General features: G+C 41.6%; 1 long non-coding RNA gene and 1 pseudogene across 2 annotated transcripts in view; one reads left to right on the top strand and one right to left on the bottom strand.

The window, feature by feature from the left end:
• Positions 1-17,489, top strand: part of LOC306641575 — an 84,287-nt gene that overhangs the window by 6,137 nt on the left and 60,661 nt on the right. The gene's annotated exons all lie outside the window — the stretch shown is intronic.
• LOC306641404 (disks large homolog 5-like) lies at positions 1,419-6,248 on the bottom strand (annotated as a pseudogene). Its single transcript, XR_013766844.1, has 2 exons — positions 6,227-6,248; positions 1,419-6,072 (listed from the first exon to the last, which is right to left on the bottom strand). The product of XR_013766844.1 is annotated as a disks large homolog 5-like (transcript).

Consider the following 17,489-nt stretch of genomic DNA (forward strand, 5'->3'; position numbering starts at 1 on the left):
CTGAAATTGACCTTTATTTGTTGTACTAAAACTTTTTGATACAAAGTAACATTTTAGTACAGAACATCCCAGGCTGTCAGATCTGCACCTGCCTGCACACTGCCCATCACAACCCAACCTGACTGCAACATAGAAAAACAGCATGCAAGCAATGTATCCAGAATAGTCTACAATTTTTCTCAGTTGTCTGAGCTAGAAAACTTGTACCTGGAAAACAAAGGACAGCATTGAGGACTGAAACTTGTTTTTCTTTTGAACAGCTGTGCAAGAAAATATATCCCTTTTTAAAAAATGTCAGTAATGGCTAAACTACAATCTAGTTTCTAGAATTCCAAAGAATAAAATCAAATCAAAGATATCCTGCTATTAAAATGAAATGTTAGGAACAGTATTAAAATATAGGTCCTACCCCATTGACACTTACGTGGAGCCTGGTACAGTACCTATTAACAGGACACACAGTTTAAGGAGGAACCACATCAAATCTTCAGCCAGACTTATCCAGCATCAGAAGTGCAAAAGAAAGAAAACAACAGAAACCCAACAAAACCCAAAATAACCCAATGAAGACCAAAGTCAGGTTCATGCCGTGAACCCTGGAACCAAGATGAACGAGGTTGCAGGTTTTATTTTTAGATTTTCAAAGGTGGCAATGCTAACCATTAAACTCCCCCTGAAAGCTCTCATTCAAAATATGAAACTCGAGTGTTTTCACATCCAAAATTGCCCACACTGCACTGAGAAAGGGCTGTTGGGGCTCTCGGAATCTTGAGGGGAGCCATGGCATGCGGCCACCCCGCCCAGGTCCCAGCCATGTCACTGAGACCCACGAAGCCCTGATGGACAACACACATGCTTAAATATACGGAAAACTGCTGCTTCTAGCCCGGGTTGCTCCAAGCGGCTCACCACGGCTTCTCGCTCTTATGGCCTGACCAACGGAACGAAAGACATGTACACTTCAGAGGTTCATGAAGCAGCTTCCCCTTTATTCAAATAACACCCTCAATATATAAGCAGTCTCATGCATAAGCAATTGTAACCAGATATGTCCATACAATCCTGTTAAAGGTCAAGCGATCACTCGCTCGAGCATACATGTAAAGTATATCTGTCCACGCTAGGCAGCTGAACTGATTATCGTACAGCCAATTGTAAACACTTCCTGCCTCTCTTCAGGCATAATCAGGACGCCGTTTGCTCTCTGCCAGTCGCCATCTTTAGATGCACGTGGTGTAACCCTGGGCCCCGGGTTTTGCCCGCCACATAAATAATAAACGCAACTGGAGAAGAACCAGGAGACCAATGACATTTGGAGGCAGGGGAAACAGGAGGGAGAGGCCAAGAGGCGAGCTTGTAAGGATGCCCAAGTCACGTCCCCTAGTGTGGGAGAAAAATGCTGCTCCGTCGAGCTGTCCTCACCCAGGCACTGGTTCTCCACCTCCAGCGGTCTGAGTACCTGCAGTCATGTCGCTGGGAATCTGCCCATGCTGGATCTTCTGGGCATTCTGGTCCAGCTGCCACGCCATCCAGGACCCAAATGTGCCCTGAGGCAAAGTGTCATCCATGTAGAGGATGTCCTCTTTCCTAAAGCTCAGCTCATGCTCCACCTCTGCCAGCCGGCCATACAGGGCCCTGATGTAGAAGCTGTTGCCAGGCAGGCCCTTGATCCTGGTGAACTACTCAGGGTGGTACTGCACCTTCAGGCAGACAGTGTCTTTTGGCTTCAGCATCTCCACATACACCTCCTCCACCATCTTATTGTGCACATCCAGGTTGCCATACTCGAGGATCAGGTCCCCTGGCACCAGGCCATCAGGACCCCTGGCAGGACTTGTCATCCTCCACTTCGGCCACAAACACCCTGTGCAGGTTCCCACCATACAAATGCACCCCAAGGTCCAGCTGGAACTTCTTGATGAGGACAATGCATGGTTCCAGGGTCTTCTTGTTGGCATCTCCCATGATCCTGGAGCAGGGGGTGCTCTGCTTGGCTGGGGGTGTGCCAGGCCCTTGTCCTGTTCCATGAGCAGATCAATGACAGAGGGATGCTCGGGGGTGGTCCTACCACTGCCCTGGAGAGTGGAGTGGGCACCAGCAGGGTCCAGGTGGGAGCCAGAGCGGGAGTGGCTGCCAAGCTGGTGCATGTGCGGGTTGTACTGGGCCAGGAGGTGATGGTGTCACACTGCTGCCCTATGATGAGCCAGGCCTGCTGCTCTGTGGCACTCTGCAGGTTTATACCATTGAACTCAAGTAACTAGTCCCCATACTCAAGGCCAGCCTGGTGGGCGATGCTTCCAGTGGTCACCTTGGAGATGTAGATCCCGTCCTCTCCACTCACAATGGAGATGCCCAATGGCTCTGAGCCCTTCTGTACCTTCACATGGCACGGTGGTTCCTCCACATAAGGCCTGTCCTTTCTCCGCTCCCCAAGGGATGCAGGGTTGACAGCAATTCTGGGCAACGTGGAGGCTGAGGTCTGGGACTGACTACAGGTAGACAGGGTGTTGATGTTGAGGGGTGACTGAGGAGTGCTGCATTCAAAATGTGACAATGAACCTCTGTCAGAGCCCATGAGAGAGTGAAGTTACCTGGGCGTTAATGGGATCTTAATGCATTTTGCCTTGAACTGCAAGTTACTCGAAGACGTGAGGCGGGCGCTGGAGGGCAGCGAGTTGGACCCGTGGGACACTCTCATCTCAGCGTAGTTGCTTCTGGCCCTGTAGCTGAGGTCTAGTCTCAGGTGGCCCTGGTGCTGGACACTGGGAGGCAAGCCCTGGGGGCCGGCATCTTGGGGCACAGGCGGAGAGCTGCAAGGGCCAACCCTGTGGCTACGCACAGTATAGATGGGGTTCCGCAGGATGGAGCTCACAGCAGTGCTGGGGGTCATGCTTCGGGGAACAGCGCCCATGGATGGCCTGTTGGGGCAGAGTGGGGGGTTTCCGTGCTGGCTGGAATGCCCTGGTGAATAAGGGGACTGCTCCTGGACCTCTGGGGACAGCTCTCCACTAGCTGGGATGCACTTCTGCTCTGGAGCAAGCTTGGGTGGAAAACTGGGCGCACACTTGGGCCGGCGGTGCTTCTGTCCCAGCTCTTCCACCTTCTGGGAAGTGAGATCCTCATCACAGGACTTCTTGGCTGGCAGGTAGGAGGAGTCCCTGACCCCTTCGGGGTGGTAGCTGGAGGCAGTGCAGACCCTGGCTTTGTGAGGGGGTGATGCATGCATGGGTTCCCCGAGGCTGGCGTCCGGGGCCAGGGCACCTGGTGGGCTGGTAGAGGCAAGCTGCCCACCAGTGTGGCCTTGGACTCAGAACTGGTTTCCAGTCTGTGCTGGAACTTGATGGAGTCACTTCTCCTGGGGATTTTGGGGGTGTCAGAGGCCCCATCCTTTTGGAAGGTTGGGGGGAGTGAGCAGGCCCAGGGTCTGGGAGTAAATAGTCTATTTTGGGGGGTGTCTGGGGACGTTTGAAAGTGTTTGGGTCAAAGGTAGATTTTCTTTGCTTTGGCTTCTTGTAAACGGAGAGCTTCTCCGGCCCTGCCATGGAGCCGGGCACGGCCTTGGGCCAGGTCACATAGCTGTTGGCGCCCTCACCATCCACCTTGTCCAGAGGGGCCTCCACCCCACAGGGGCCCGCCTCAGTCTCGAAGGGCAGCAGGGCTGCCTGCTCCGCATGTCCACCAGTATGTAGCTACGCTCCCCAGAGGCATCAGAGTGGAAGGAGCTCAGGCTGCGCTCTGAGGCGCTGGGACAGGTCTCTGGGGAGACTGGAAAGGGGCCCCAGGGAACGTTTTGTGCAAAGAGAAGGTGCTGCTTCCCCGGGGACTGGTTCCTTCCTGTCTTCCAGCCCAACACGGAAGCGCTCCATCTGCGGTGCTGCATCGAGGTGCGCTTGTGATGAGCCTGGACCTCCAGGCCGTGGGTCCGAAGACTCAGCATCTTATCAGAGTCCTTGACGTTTCCGAAGATGTTCTGGCCACTCCAAAAGGCGCTCTGAGGGAACACCTTCAGGAGGGAGAGGGTCAAGGATTCCTGGCAACTGCGTAAGAGATTCACATTCATTCAGGGACTTGTCCAGTGTGATGCCATTGATTTCCACAATCCTGTCTCCCACAGCGAGGGACCCTTCTTTGGCAGCAGGGCTTCCAGGTACCACAGCAGCAGCATACGCTCCACTCTCCAGACTGATGCCACTGTCTTTCTGTCCACTGAGGTTGATGTGGAGGGGCATGACCACTTTCCCACCTAGGGACTTCCTCCACTGCATGACCATGTTGATGGTCCCTCTCCATTGAGGAGGGCCTTGATGGCCTGCTTCTTGTCCTTGTTGATGAGGTCCACATGGTTGATTCTCAGCAGCTAGTCATTGACCCTTAAGCGGCCATCAGCAATGCTTCCTTTGTCCACTTTAGTGACAAATATGCCACAGTCCCCCAGGAAACGAGGCTCATTCACACCTTCTGCCATGTCAAACCCAAGTGCCTTCAAGTCAATATCCTCCGTCTCCCTTTCAAACTTGACCACTCTGTTTCCCACTCCATGGAATCCGTATCGATGGCCGAGTGGTGGGAGCTGTGGGCCATCAGTTGCGGAACCCGGCCTCGTTTTCCAGCTGGGATTCCATCTGCTCTTTGAGCTCCTTAAGCTCCCGGCTGACGTCATTCTTCTGTTTCCGAGAGTCCTCCTAGCTGCGCAGGGCCTCAGCCAGCTCACTCACTCCCCGTCCCAGGCCCACTCCAGCCCAAGATTGTCACACAGTGTCCCGGATGCTGTCTCGCTCCGCCACAATATTGTCCCGCTCCTGGAAGGCCCAATCCAGGCGGCACTTGGCCACATCCGCCTCCGGGAGGGCTTCCTTCAGCTCCTGGCACAGAGCCCTGCACTGGTTTCGAAAGATTTCCACCTCCTTGTTGGCTCTCCCAGCATCCATTGTCACAGTGTCTTTGATCTGCCGCAGCGCCTCCATCTCCTCCTTGGCTGCCTTCTTCTCAGAGGTGCTGCTCTTGAGCTTGGATTCGGCCAGCTCCACCTCGGTCTGCAGCTTGTCCAGCTCAGAGATGACCTGGTCGCGCTCGCTCACGATGAGCTCGTACTCGCTGTACACGGCATCCCGCTCCTCCCTGTACTTCTCCGACTCCTTGGCGGTTCTGACCTGCGTGGTCCTCAGCCATGTCAGCTCTGACTGCAGCAGCTCCATCTCCCACTGCAGGTCCTTGTTCTGGGCGGTGGCCTTGATCAGTTCGTGGTGGACTGCCTCGAACCTCCGCAGGGAGAGGGCACACTGGTGCTGCAGCTGGATGGCGGTGTCCCTCTGCTGGGTCAGCATCTCCGTCCGCTTCAGCAGGCGCTGGTTCTCCTCCCCCAGCTGCTCCAGGCGGCTCAGGTCTGAGTTGTGGATGGCGACTTTCTCGCTGCACCGCTTCCGCAGGGCGTCTAGTCCTTCTTGACCCCCTCCAGCTTGTCCATGGCCGTGTCGTACAGCTTGTTGAGGATCTGCAATGACCCGTTGTGCTTCGGCACCTGCCGCTCCTGTGCCCAGAGGTCTCCAATCATCTTCTGGTCCTCCTCGTGGAGCCGCTTCATGTCTTCCCAGGACTGTTGCAGTAGGTTCTGCTCCCGCAGCAGCTGCCCATTCTCCCGCCTCAGCATGTCCACATCATCCTTCAGCTGAGTCTGTTCACTCAGGAGTGTGGAGTGTGTGGTAGAAGTCGGTCTCCTTGGCCACCTCCTCGCACCTCTTCAAGGCATTGGTGTGCTGGTTCTGCAGACTCTGCAGGTCCGACATGGCCCGCACACACTGGATCTTCAGCCTCTCATAGTCAGATTCAGTCTGTGGTAGGGCCTCTTATCAAAGGTCGTCCCATGGGTCGCAAAGGCCAGGCGTTTGAGCAGCTCATTCCTCTCGCGGGTCATCAGCCACAGCTGAATGGACAGGTTCTCCACCTTCTAGTTTGCCTGCTGGTCGGTGAGGAGGGACGGTGGGGATGGCGCCTTCCGGGTGGTGCCCACACTGCTGAGGAAGCTGCTGCTCGCTGAGTCCGAGGGCATGATGGACAGGACACTGTAGGTGGAGCCTCATGGAGCTGCAGTGAGGGCCAAGTCAGTATATGAAAAGTGCCTAAAACACACCTGGCACTGCCAGTGTCCTGGGTGTTAGCTGTTGTGATTATGGCAGACCAGGCCTGCAGAGGGCCCTTCCCACCTTGCCCTTCGTGATTCCTGGATTACCAGCGCCCTTGGAGGGATGCGGCGGCCCCACGATGCCCAACTTCTTAAAATTAAATTCTCTCTCTCAACCGCATGACCCTGAAATCCCAGCATAATTTGAATTATGTGATTGCAGAATTTACATTTAAATGAGTCATATTACTTGAGTCTGTTATCTTTATTCTATGTACAGTCTTCTGCCCTGCCATTGGCCACATCTAGCTCCCTATCCATAGATTAATGACCAAGAATCACACATGCGTAGTCTGCAGAACTACACAATCATTCATGTCCAACTTTTGAGGCTCTTTATGTTACTGGACTTCAGTCTCCATTTATCTCTCCATGCGATTGTCCCCTGAATTTCAGCATTTCTGGTGCAATCTCTGTGCTTTGTTCCCATCAGAGAAGTGGAATAACAAGCAATTTAACTGAATTTTGTGTTAAAATTGCATTTTATATGACTGGATTACAGTAATAATTCATTACAGGTTTAGAAAATTTGGCAGGAAACACTTAAAAAAAACACTTATATTTACTCTTGTAGTCCTATTGCTAACTTTGATGTATATTATTTATCACACAGACACATACAGAAAGTGAAATTATACTTGATATATTCTTGTGTAGCTTGTTTTATTCACTTGCCATTTTCAGACATAATAACTTGCCTGGAGACCCTTGACTGTTTTTTCTTTAAAAATTCATAGTTATATTAGGATATGGCTTACAGTTTATAATTTTGATTTAATGTCCCCAGGTACACAGTGGTACCTTTCAACATATAGACTTAGGCTTTTCTATTACTGTTAAAATTTTTCCTTAGATTGTAGTTTTAAATATTCTTTTTTTAGTATTGTATCATCTCAGGAACTGTAATTATATTGAAGGTTGGATTTTCTTTGCCCATCTTCAGTGTTAAATACTTTCTCTTTGACCTTTTTACTTATTTATCTTGTTCCTTTTTTTGTTGTTTTTCTTCTTTTCTTTAGTGAACATTATTAAGGTTTCATTCAAATCTATTTCTCTTGGGCCAAGTATAATTTAATCTTCATATCTGATATGGTTTTTCTTTTCCTTGATTTCTTTCCTGGGTTCAAGTTAGTTTTCCTGCACATTATTTTATTTATTTATTTTTGATTCATTTAAGTTCTTTTTGCATATATGATTATAAGGATTTTATATAAAAATATTTTCTAAATCTGTACTAGAGGATATTTAATTCAATTTGGAGTTGAATTCATATCTTATTTATTTCTTATTTATTTATTTAACCTCTTTCATGAGATTTTTATTTTTCTTGTTCTTTTATATTTTATGGAAAGAGTTCCTAGGTTAAGTGCACACATTCCTGCCAGTATAGTAAGTTCAGTATTTTAGTGAAATGATGTTGTAAAGGAGAGAGAATTGATGTCTTGTGGTTTTGTTTCTACAGGATCCTTATTTTTCCACTCATATTTCCTTTCCTGATACTGTGACTCCAGAAGGGTATCTGTCTCCTCTTTTCCTAGAAGTAATCTCCTCTCTTCTCTATAGCTGATGCCACAAGCAGTCAAGTCCCAGGACTGTGTGCAGCATTTTGACATTTCAGTTTTGCACTTTCTCTTTCTGGAGGTGATTCTGTTCGTGCTTTGTCTGTGACTTCTATGCCCCTGGGCTCTTTCAGTTCATTCAGTAATCCTTCTTTAATCTTGTTTTCCACACACTCAGGTTTGCACCAGTGAGGGTATATACACATTCACTCTGAGGAAATTTGATATTTATTTCTTTAAGTACAAGTAATGTGTGTTCTCTGTCTCCTTGTTAATATCGAAGGAATTATTGCATATGGTTTCTCTTGTGCTCCTTGATATTAGTATGTGATTTTGGTGGCAGAGTGGATGCTTGATATTATTAAGTGCTTTTGATGGGAGGTGCTCGATATTATTGGGTGATTGGGGTAAGAGAGTGAGTTGGGGCTGATGTATAGAGAGATTTGGATTTAGGCAACTTCCATTTTCTTGGGACCAGCTAAACCTCCTTGAAGATCATATTTAGTGGCAGTTGTCTTCAACCATTCAACACATGCTCATTGAGCACCTTCTGTGGATGTGCCCAACAGGCTAGGTATCAAGGACAAAGGAGGTAGTGAAAAATAAAAAAGGAAATATTGAGGTATAGTTAATAACTGGTATGAGCTGGGATGTAACTGGAAAAAGAGCTCAAGGTGTAGGGAGATATATGATGGAAGACATTACCATGAATAAATTATGTTATGCTGTGTACTTGCATTGTTTTTTGTCTTTGAAAGTTATCTTCCCACATTTTCACATTTGGAATACTGAGGTAAACACTTCTGTAGCTCCATCTTTACCCAGATACGTATTTCCTTAGAAATAAGTTCCTTTAAACAGCAGTTTAAAGCAGTGCTTCTGTTCATGGGGTGATTTGGCGATTTTGCCAGTGTACTTTTAATTGTCACAACAGTGTAGAGGACGCTGCAGGAATCTAATAGGTGGTAACCAGGCATTCTTATAAAATACAGGTTAGCCCCTCACAATAATCGTCTGCTTAAAGTTGTCAGTCGTGCCATTGTTGAGAAACCTTTGGGAAAAATTATTGGGAAAATTAATTTATATTTCCAATAGTTTGTGTGAGTTTTCATTTTCCTACTTTCTCATTAGCACTGAATATTGTTATATCACCATTAATTTTATAGGTGAAAATGGAAACAGTAAAAGCTTACATTGTTTTGATAACATGCTAAAAACATTTTAAGACATTTACTGGCATCTCACTAGTTTGTAAATTATATGTTTATTGTTTATCCATGTTTCTTTTTATGAGCTTGTCATTTTCTTATCCCTTTTCCCATTATGTACTTTAAGAACATTTGTTTAAGTATAGATTTCTTCATATATTTCATGCTTAGAATTCCTCAGGTTCCTTAATCTATAGTGTCTTTCACAAAATCAGAAAGATTTCAGTCACTCTGTCTTCAAATAATGCCCTTTCCACCTCTTCTGTTGTATTTCCTGAAATTATATATATATATATATATATATATGTGTGTGTGTGTGTGTGTGTTATACATATTAATATTATAACCATTATTTCATAATTTTTATTACTTTGTGTTTTCCTGCTTGACTTTGATTACTTTTCATAGAGCTATTTTCCATTTCTTTTCAGTTGTGTGTACTGTTGTTCTCTTGGGGTTTTGTTTTTAATTATTGTTTTTATGTGAAGGTTCTATTTCATTCTTTCTCAAGTCAGTCTGGATAATTTTGATAATTATCTTGTTTGGTTTTCATATTTTCTTTTTTTCTTTAAATATAAAAATATTTTATAGTTAAGAATCCCTAAGACTTGTCTGATTCTAAAATTTGATTTAATCAACTCTTATTCATGATTGTTTTTTTATTTACTGTCTTTTTGTTATTTTTAAATTAAAAATGTTTCTTATTTGTTTTAATTAGTTATATATAACAGTAGAATGCACTTTGATACATCATATATAATGGAGAATGATTTATCATTTTTCTGGTTGTACTGATATAGAAATTACACAGGTCATGTAATCATATATGCACAAAGGGTAATAAGGTCTGATTGATTCTAGTATCTTTCCTATCCCCATACTCCCTCCTCTCACTTCAGTCCCTCTACCTAATCTAAAGTAACTCTGTTATTCCCTAGGTGCCCCCCACATTGTGAATATTCAGCTTCTTGTTTTGGGGGGTTGGTTTATTTTGCTTAGCATGATATTCTCCAGCTCCATCCATTTACCAACAAATGCCATAATTTCATTCTTTTTTTAGTTGAGTAATATTCCATCACACATATCCATTCATCTGTTGAGGGGCACCTAGATTGGTTCCTTAATTTAACTATTGTGAATTAAGCTGCTATAAACATTGATGTGGCTGTATCACTGTAATATGCTGATTTTAATTCCTTTGGGTATAAACCAAGAAGTGAAATAGGTGGGTCAAATGATGGTTCCATTCCAAGTTTTCTGAGGAATCTCCATACTGCTTTTCATAATGGTTGCACCAATTTGCCTTCCCACCAGCAATGTCTATCTTTGCCAACATTTATTATTGTTTGTATTCTTGATAATTGCCATTCTGACTGGGGTGAGATAAAATCTTCGAGTAGTTTTGATTTGCATTTCTCTAACTGCTGAAGAAGTTGAACATTTTTTTCTTATATTTGTTGACTGATTGTATTTCTTCTGTGAAGTGTCCATTCACTTCCTTAACCAATTTATTGATAGGGTTATTTGGTTTTTTGGTGTTACGTTTTTTTGAATTCTTTATATATCCTGGAGATTAATGCTCTGAGGTGCATGTGGTAAAGATTTTCTCCCATTCTGTAGGCTCTCTCTTCATGTTATTGATTGTTTCCTTTGCTGAGAAGAAGCTTTTTAGTTTGAATCTGTCCCTTTATTGATTCTCGATTTTATTTCTTACGCTTTAGGAGTCTTATTAAGGAAGTCAGATCCTAAGCCACCATGGTGAAGATTTGGGCCTACATTTTCTTCTATTAAGCACAGAGTTTCTGATCTAGTGCCTAAGTCTTTTATCCACTTTGAGTAGAGTTTCTTGCAGGGTGAAAGATAGGAGTTTAATTTCATTTTGTTAATGTGGATTTCCACTTTTCCCAGCATCATTTATCGAATAGGCTATCTTTTCTTCAGCGAATGTTTTTGGCTCCTTTTTCTAGTATGCGATAACTGTATTTATGTGGGTTTGTCTTTGTGTCTTCTATCTTGTACCATTGGTCCACGGGTTTGTTCTGGTGCCAAAACCATGCTGTTTTTGTTACTATGGTTCTGTAGTATAAGTTTAAGGTCTGATATTGTGATGCCTCCTGCTTCACTTTTCTTGCTAAGGTTTGCTTTGGCTAGAACTTTTTATTTTTCCAAATGAATTTCATGATGGCTTTTTCTAGTTCCTTGAAGACTGTCTTTGGGATTTTTTTTTTTTTTATTTTATTGTAAACAAATGGGATACATGTTGTTTCTCTGTTTGTACATGGCATAAAGGCATACCATTTGTGTAATCATAAATTTACATAGAGTAATGTTGTTTGATTCATTCTGTTATTTTTTCCCTTCCCCCCACCCCTCCCACCCCTCTTTTCCTTCTATACAGAGCTTCCTTCCTCCATACTTGCCCCCCTCCCTAACCCTAACTCTAACCCTAACACTAACCCTTCCCTCCCCCCATTATGTGTCATCATCCACTTATTAGCGATATCATTCTTCCTTTGGCTTTTTGAGATTGGCTTATCTCACTTAGCATGATATTCTCCAATTTCATCCATTTGCCTGCAAATGCCATAATTTTATCATTCTTTATGGCTGAGTAATATTCCATTGGATATATATACCACAGCTTCTTTATCCACTCATCAATTGAAGGGCTTCTAGGTTGGTTCCACAGTCTGGCTATTGTGAATTGAGCAGCTATGAACATTGATGTGGCTGTATCTCTGTAGTATGCTCATTTTAAGTCCTTTGGGTATAGGCCAAGGAGTGGGATAGCTGGGTCAAATGGAGGGTCCATTCCAAGTTTTCTAAGGAATCTCCACACTGCTTTCCATAGTGGCTGCACTAATTTGCAGTCCCACCAGCAGTGTATGAGTGTACCTTTCTCCCCACATCCTCGCCAACACCTGTTGTTGCTCGTATTCTTGATAATCGCCATTCTAATTGGGGTGAGATGGAATCTTAGGGTGGTTTTGATTTGCATTTCTCTTATTACTAGAGATGTTGAACATTTTTCCATATGTTTGTTGATTGCTTGTAGATCTTCTTCTGTGAAGTGTCTATTCATTTCCTTAGCCCATTTGTTGACTGGACTATTTGAATTCTTGGAGTAGAGTTTTTTGAGTTCTTTATAGATTCTGGAGATTAGTGCTCTATCTGAAGTATGATTGGCAAAGATTTTCTCCCACTCTGTAGGCTCTTTCTTCGCATTGCTGATAGTTTCCTTTGCTGAGAGAAAGCTTTTTAGTTTGAATCTATCCCAGTTATTGATTTTTGCTTTTATTTCTTGTGCTATGGGAGTCCTGTTAAGGAAGTCTGGTCCTAGGCCGACATGTTGAAGATCTGGACCTACTTTTTCTTCTATAATCTGCAGGGTCTCTGGTCTGATTCCGAGGTCCTTAATCCATTTTGAGTTTAGTTTCGTGCATGGTGAGAGATATGGGTTTAGTTTCATTCTGTTGCATATGGATTTCCAATTCTCCCAGCACCATTTGTTGAAGAGGCTATCTTTTCTCCATTGCATATATTTGGCCCCTTTGTCTAGTATGAGAAAATTGTATTTATTTGGGTTTGTGTCCGTGTCCTCTATTCTGTACCATTGATCTACCTTTCTATTTTGGTACCAATACCATGCTGTGTTTGTTACTATTGCTTTGTAGTAGAGTTGAAGATCTGGTATCGCAATACCCCCTGTTTCACTCTTCCTGCTAAGGATTGCTTTAGCTATTCTGGGTTTCTTATTCTTCCAGATGAATTTCATAATTGCTTGCTCTATTTCTGTAAGGTACATAATTGGGATTTTAATTGGAATTGCATTGAATTTGTATAGCACTTTAGGGAGTATGGCCATTTTGACAATATTAATTCTTCCTATCCAAGAACATGGAAGATCTTTCCATCTTCTAAGGTGTTCTTTAATTTCTTTCTTTAGTGTTGTATAGTTCTCATTGTAGAGGTCTTTCACCTCTTTTGTGAGATTGATTCCCAAGTATTTTATTTTTTTTGATGCTATTGTGAATGGGGTAGATTTCCTAATTTCTCTTTCTGAAGATTCATCAGTTATGTATAAAGAGTAAAACACAGAAACTATTCCAACATCTGGAGATTAAACAATATGCTATTATATGATGAATGGATAACAGAAGATATTAGGAAGGAAATTAAAAAATTCTTAGAGGTAAATGAGAACAAAGAAACATCATATCAAAATCTCTGGGACACTATTAAAGCAGTACTTAGAGGGAAATTTATTTCATGGAGCTCATTTAATAAAAGAAGTAAAACTCAACAAATAAACGACCTAACACTACAGCTCAAAGCCCTAGAAAAAGAAGAACAGATCAGCACCAAAAGTAGTAGAAGACAGGAAATAGTTAAACTGAGAGCTGAAATCAATGAAATTGAAACAAAAGAAACAATACAAAAAATTGACAAAATACATAGCTGGTTCTTCGAAAAAATAAACAAAATTGATAAACCTTTAGCCACACTAACAAAGAGAAGACGAGAGAAAAACCAAATCACTAAAATTCGGAATGAACAAGGAAATATCACAACGGACAGGAGTGAAATACAAAACATAATTAGAAGCTATTTTGAAAATCTATACTCCAACAAAACAGAAAACCTCGAAGACATCAACAGGTTTCTAGAGACATATGAATTGCCTAAACTGAATGAGGAGGACATACACAATTTAAATAGACCAATTTCAAGTACTGAAATAGAAGAAGTCATCAAAAGCCTACCAACAAAGAAAAGTCCGGAACCAGATGGGTTCTCAGCCGAGTTCTACAAAACCTTTAAAGAAGAGCTCATTCCAATACTTCTCAAAGTATTCCATAAAATAGAAGAGGAGGGAACCCTCCCAAACTCATTCTATGAAGCCAATATCACCCTGATACCTAAACCAGACAGAGACTCATCAAGGAAAGAAAATTTCAGACCAATATCCTTAATGAACATTGACGCAAAAATTCTCAACAAAATTTTAGCAAATCGCATACAAAAACATATTAAAAAGATAGTGCACCATGATCAAGTTGGTTTCATCCCAGGGATGCAAGGTTGGTTCAACATCAGGAAATCAATAAATGTCATTCACCATATCAATAGATGTAAAGTCAAGAATCACATGATTATTTCAATAGATGCAGAAAAAGCATTTGCTAAAATACAGCACCCCTTCATGCTCAAAACACTAGAAAAAATAGGGATAGTGGGAACATTCCTTAACATTGTAAAGGCTATCTATGCTAAGCCCATGGCTAATATCATTCTAAATGGTGAAAAACTGAAAGCATTCCCCCTAAAAACTGGAACAAGGCAGGGATGCCCTCTTTCACCACTTCTATTCAACATCGTTCTTGAGACTCTGGCCAGAGCAATTAGACAAACCAAAGAAATTAAAGGGATACGAATTGGAAAAGAAGAACTCAAACTATCCCTGTTCGCTGATGACATGATTATATATTTAGAGGAACCTGGAAATTCCGCTAGAAAACTCTTAGAACTCATAAGTGAATTCAGTAAAGTAGCAGGTTACAAGATCAATGCTCATAAATCCAATGTCTTTGGGATTTTAATTGGAATCACATTAAATCTGTAGAATGCTTTTGGTAGTACAGTCACTTTGACAATATTAATTCTCCCTTTCCAGGAGCATGGGAGGTCTTTCTGTCTTCTAAGGTCTTCTTCAATTTCTTTCTTTCGTTTTCTTAGTTTTCATTGTAGAGGCCTTTCACCTCTTTTGTTAGATTGATTCCCAAGTATTTTATTTTCTTTGAGGCTATTGTGAATGAGGTAGTTTTCCTAATTTCTCTTTCTAATTTCAGTAGATTTGTCAGTGTTGTATAGGAACACATTTGATATATGGTTATTAATTTTATAACCTGCTACCTTGCTGAATTCATTTATGAGTTTTGGGAGTTTTCTGGTAGAATTTTTTGGCTCTTCTAAATATAGAATCATGTCATTGGCAAGTAGTGATAGTTCGAGTTCGTCTTTTCCTATTTGTATCCCTTTAATTTCTTCTGTCTAATTTCTCTGGCTAGAATTTCAAGGATGATGTTGAATAAAAGAATTTTTTAAACCATTTTTTGTGTTAATACTTTTGATTTTAACATTTTGTTCCTTGAAACTTTATGTATGGGAATTCTTTGAAGCCTGCTTTAAAATCCATTTCTTCAGAGAAAGTTTTGTTTTCCTGCCAAGGACTTGTTGGCACTACCCACCAGGGACCATAAAAACCTAAATTTGACTTGAAAATTTTATGCATTTTTTTCTTCTTTATACTCAGTCCAGAACCAAGGATAAGACAGGTACATACACTGAAAGTCTTCCTACTACTGTCTTTTTCTAGTTAAACCTTGAGAATGTTATATTTCGGGAGTCCTGGTTTTATGCAGAGTTCTCTGGTTTAACTTCCCACTCTGCTCCAGCTCTAGATGTCTACTTCTTGAGCATGTGACAGATTATACCCAGGTTCTAGAACTCTATACATGAGTAAGTACCATAGCAAAATTACTAACTGTGACCCTCACTGGAATAGCAGCTTTTTTTCAGTTTTCTTCCAAGAAATGTCATTTTCTTGTTTATGATACAATTTTGAGGAAAAAAAAATTTAAAAGATTTTAAAATATATTTTCTTTCTTTTTTTTTTTTTGGTGGTGCTGGTTATGAAACCTAGGGCCTCACTCATGTTAAGCAATCCCTCTACCACTCTACCACTGAACTACATTGCCAGTGCTCTTACGATCTCTTATTCAGAAGAGGAATTTTCTTCCCCGCTCTGGTTTGCTATATGCCAGAAATTAAAGTGATGACATTTTTCCTTTCTCAAATGTTGGAAATATTTGGAAATGTTGGAAATATTTGCTAGGCAACAACTTCTTTGTTGATTTTATAGGATTGTTTTAGAAGAGAAATGATTTTTAACATAGGATAAACTTAAAAGATTCTTCTAAAAATTAAATAATTTTGTTTCTTTTGCTGTGTTCATGGTGGTAGAAATCGAGTTAAAGTTTATTCTTATATGGTAATGATTTAATTATATTTTTCCAATTTAGGCACATAATATTAAGCAAGTTATTTAAACTCTCTGTAACTTAGTTTCCTCATTTGTGGTAATTAGAAAATATTTTACCCTCTTCATAGCTCTATTGTGATGACTGAATTAGAGAATCATACAAATCATTTAGAAGGATACCCGACATGATAAACATAGTACATTTTAGTCATTATTATATTCACAATCCTTTTTATTTCTTTACCTATTAGTATAATTTTGCATGTGTGTGTGTGTGTGTGTGTGTGTGTGTGTGTATCAGGGATTGAACTCAGGGGCTCTTAACCACAGAGCCACATCCCCAGCCTTTTTTTATATTTTATTTAGAGACAGGGTCTCACTGAGTTGCTTAGTGCCTTGCTAAATTGCTGAGACTGGCTTTGAACTCATGCTCCTCCTGCCTCGGCCTGAGCTGCTGGGATTACAGACATGTGCCACCTCAGCTCGCTACCATTAGTATAATTTTCTGTAGGTGGAGTGACTGCACACTTCATTTTGGGGGATAATAGGGATTGAACCAGTTCTTTTTATTTTGAGACAGCCTCATTAAAATGCTGAGGCAGCCCTCAAACTTGCAATCTTCCTGCCTTGGCCTTCTGAGTTGCTGGGATTACAATACACACTGCACAGGGATATTAGTATAATTTTATTCCTTAACCTAAACTTCACATGCTATTTATATCATTTAAAATTTATCCATTGTTGACTTCATTTTATGTATGAATATTAGAATGACATATTTAGAAAAAGATTAAAATATGAATTTGCCTTTATTAATATAAGCTCATTTTCTATGCTGTATAGTTCATGTTTTAACATAAAATTTAAATATGTCAAATACGTAACATATTACTTCTTAAGGCAAATATATGAATGCTTACTGTCAAGTCAGATTTGAAATTGTAGATAGCATTTAATATTCTTTTGTATCTTATTTGATTTTATATCATAATATTAAAAAATTAGGTCTTTGAAAATTAGTTTTGGTAAATTCCCACGTCTGTGTTGTGTTTTTTTTTTCTTTTTATTTAAAAACATAAAAGAAAGCTAGTAGTGACACAGACCCTAAAAATAAAAGATATGTCACATAGTTCTCTTAACTTTGCCTTACCTGTTCACTTTATATCACTTTACGTAACGCGATATGAGCACTCAGGTTCACTCAGCATCCTGAGTCCTATACAGAGCACCTACCGAACTCAAGCAAAACTCCATTCTTTTGTGTCACATACTGGGCATCCTGCTTGAGAATTTGTTTGAAAAGAAATTGTTAAAATTATTGTTAATTTATTTTAGTATCCTTAACTGAGTATTTTGAATTCTGCCCAAATGCAATATATTTGTCTTAAAAGTTTTCTTCATGGAATTATTTTACCTAACCATTTGTATCCTAAGGTACTAAAAGTTATACTGCCAGGCTGAGTTTAAGAATGCTGCAGTTTGTAATTTCAATTATTTATGTG

The sequence above is a fragment of the Sciurus vulgaris genome (genome assembly GCF_902686455.1).
Source record: "Sciurus vulgaris genome assembly, chromosome: 12".
NCBI classification, from domain to species: domain Eukaryota; kingdom Metazoa; phylum Chordata; class Mammalia; order Rodentia; family Sciuridae; genus Sciurus; species Sciurus vulgaris.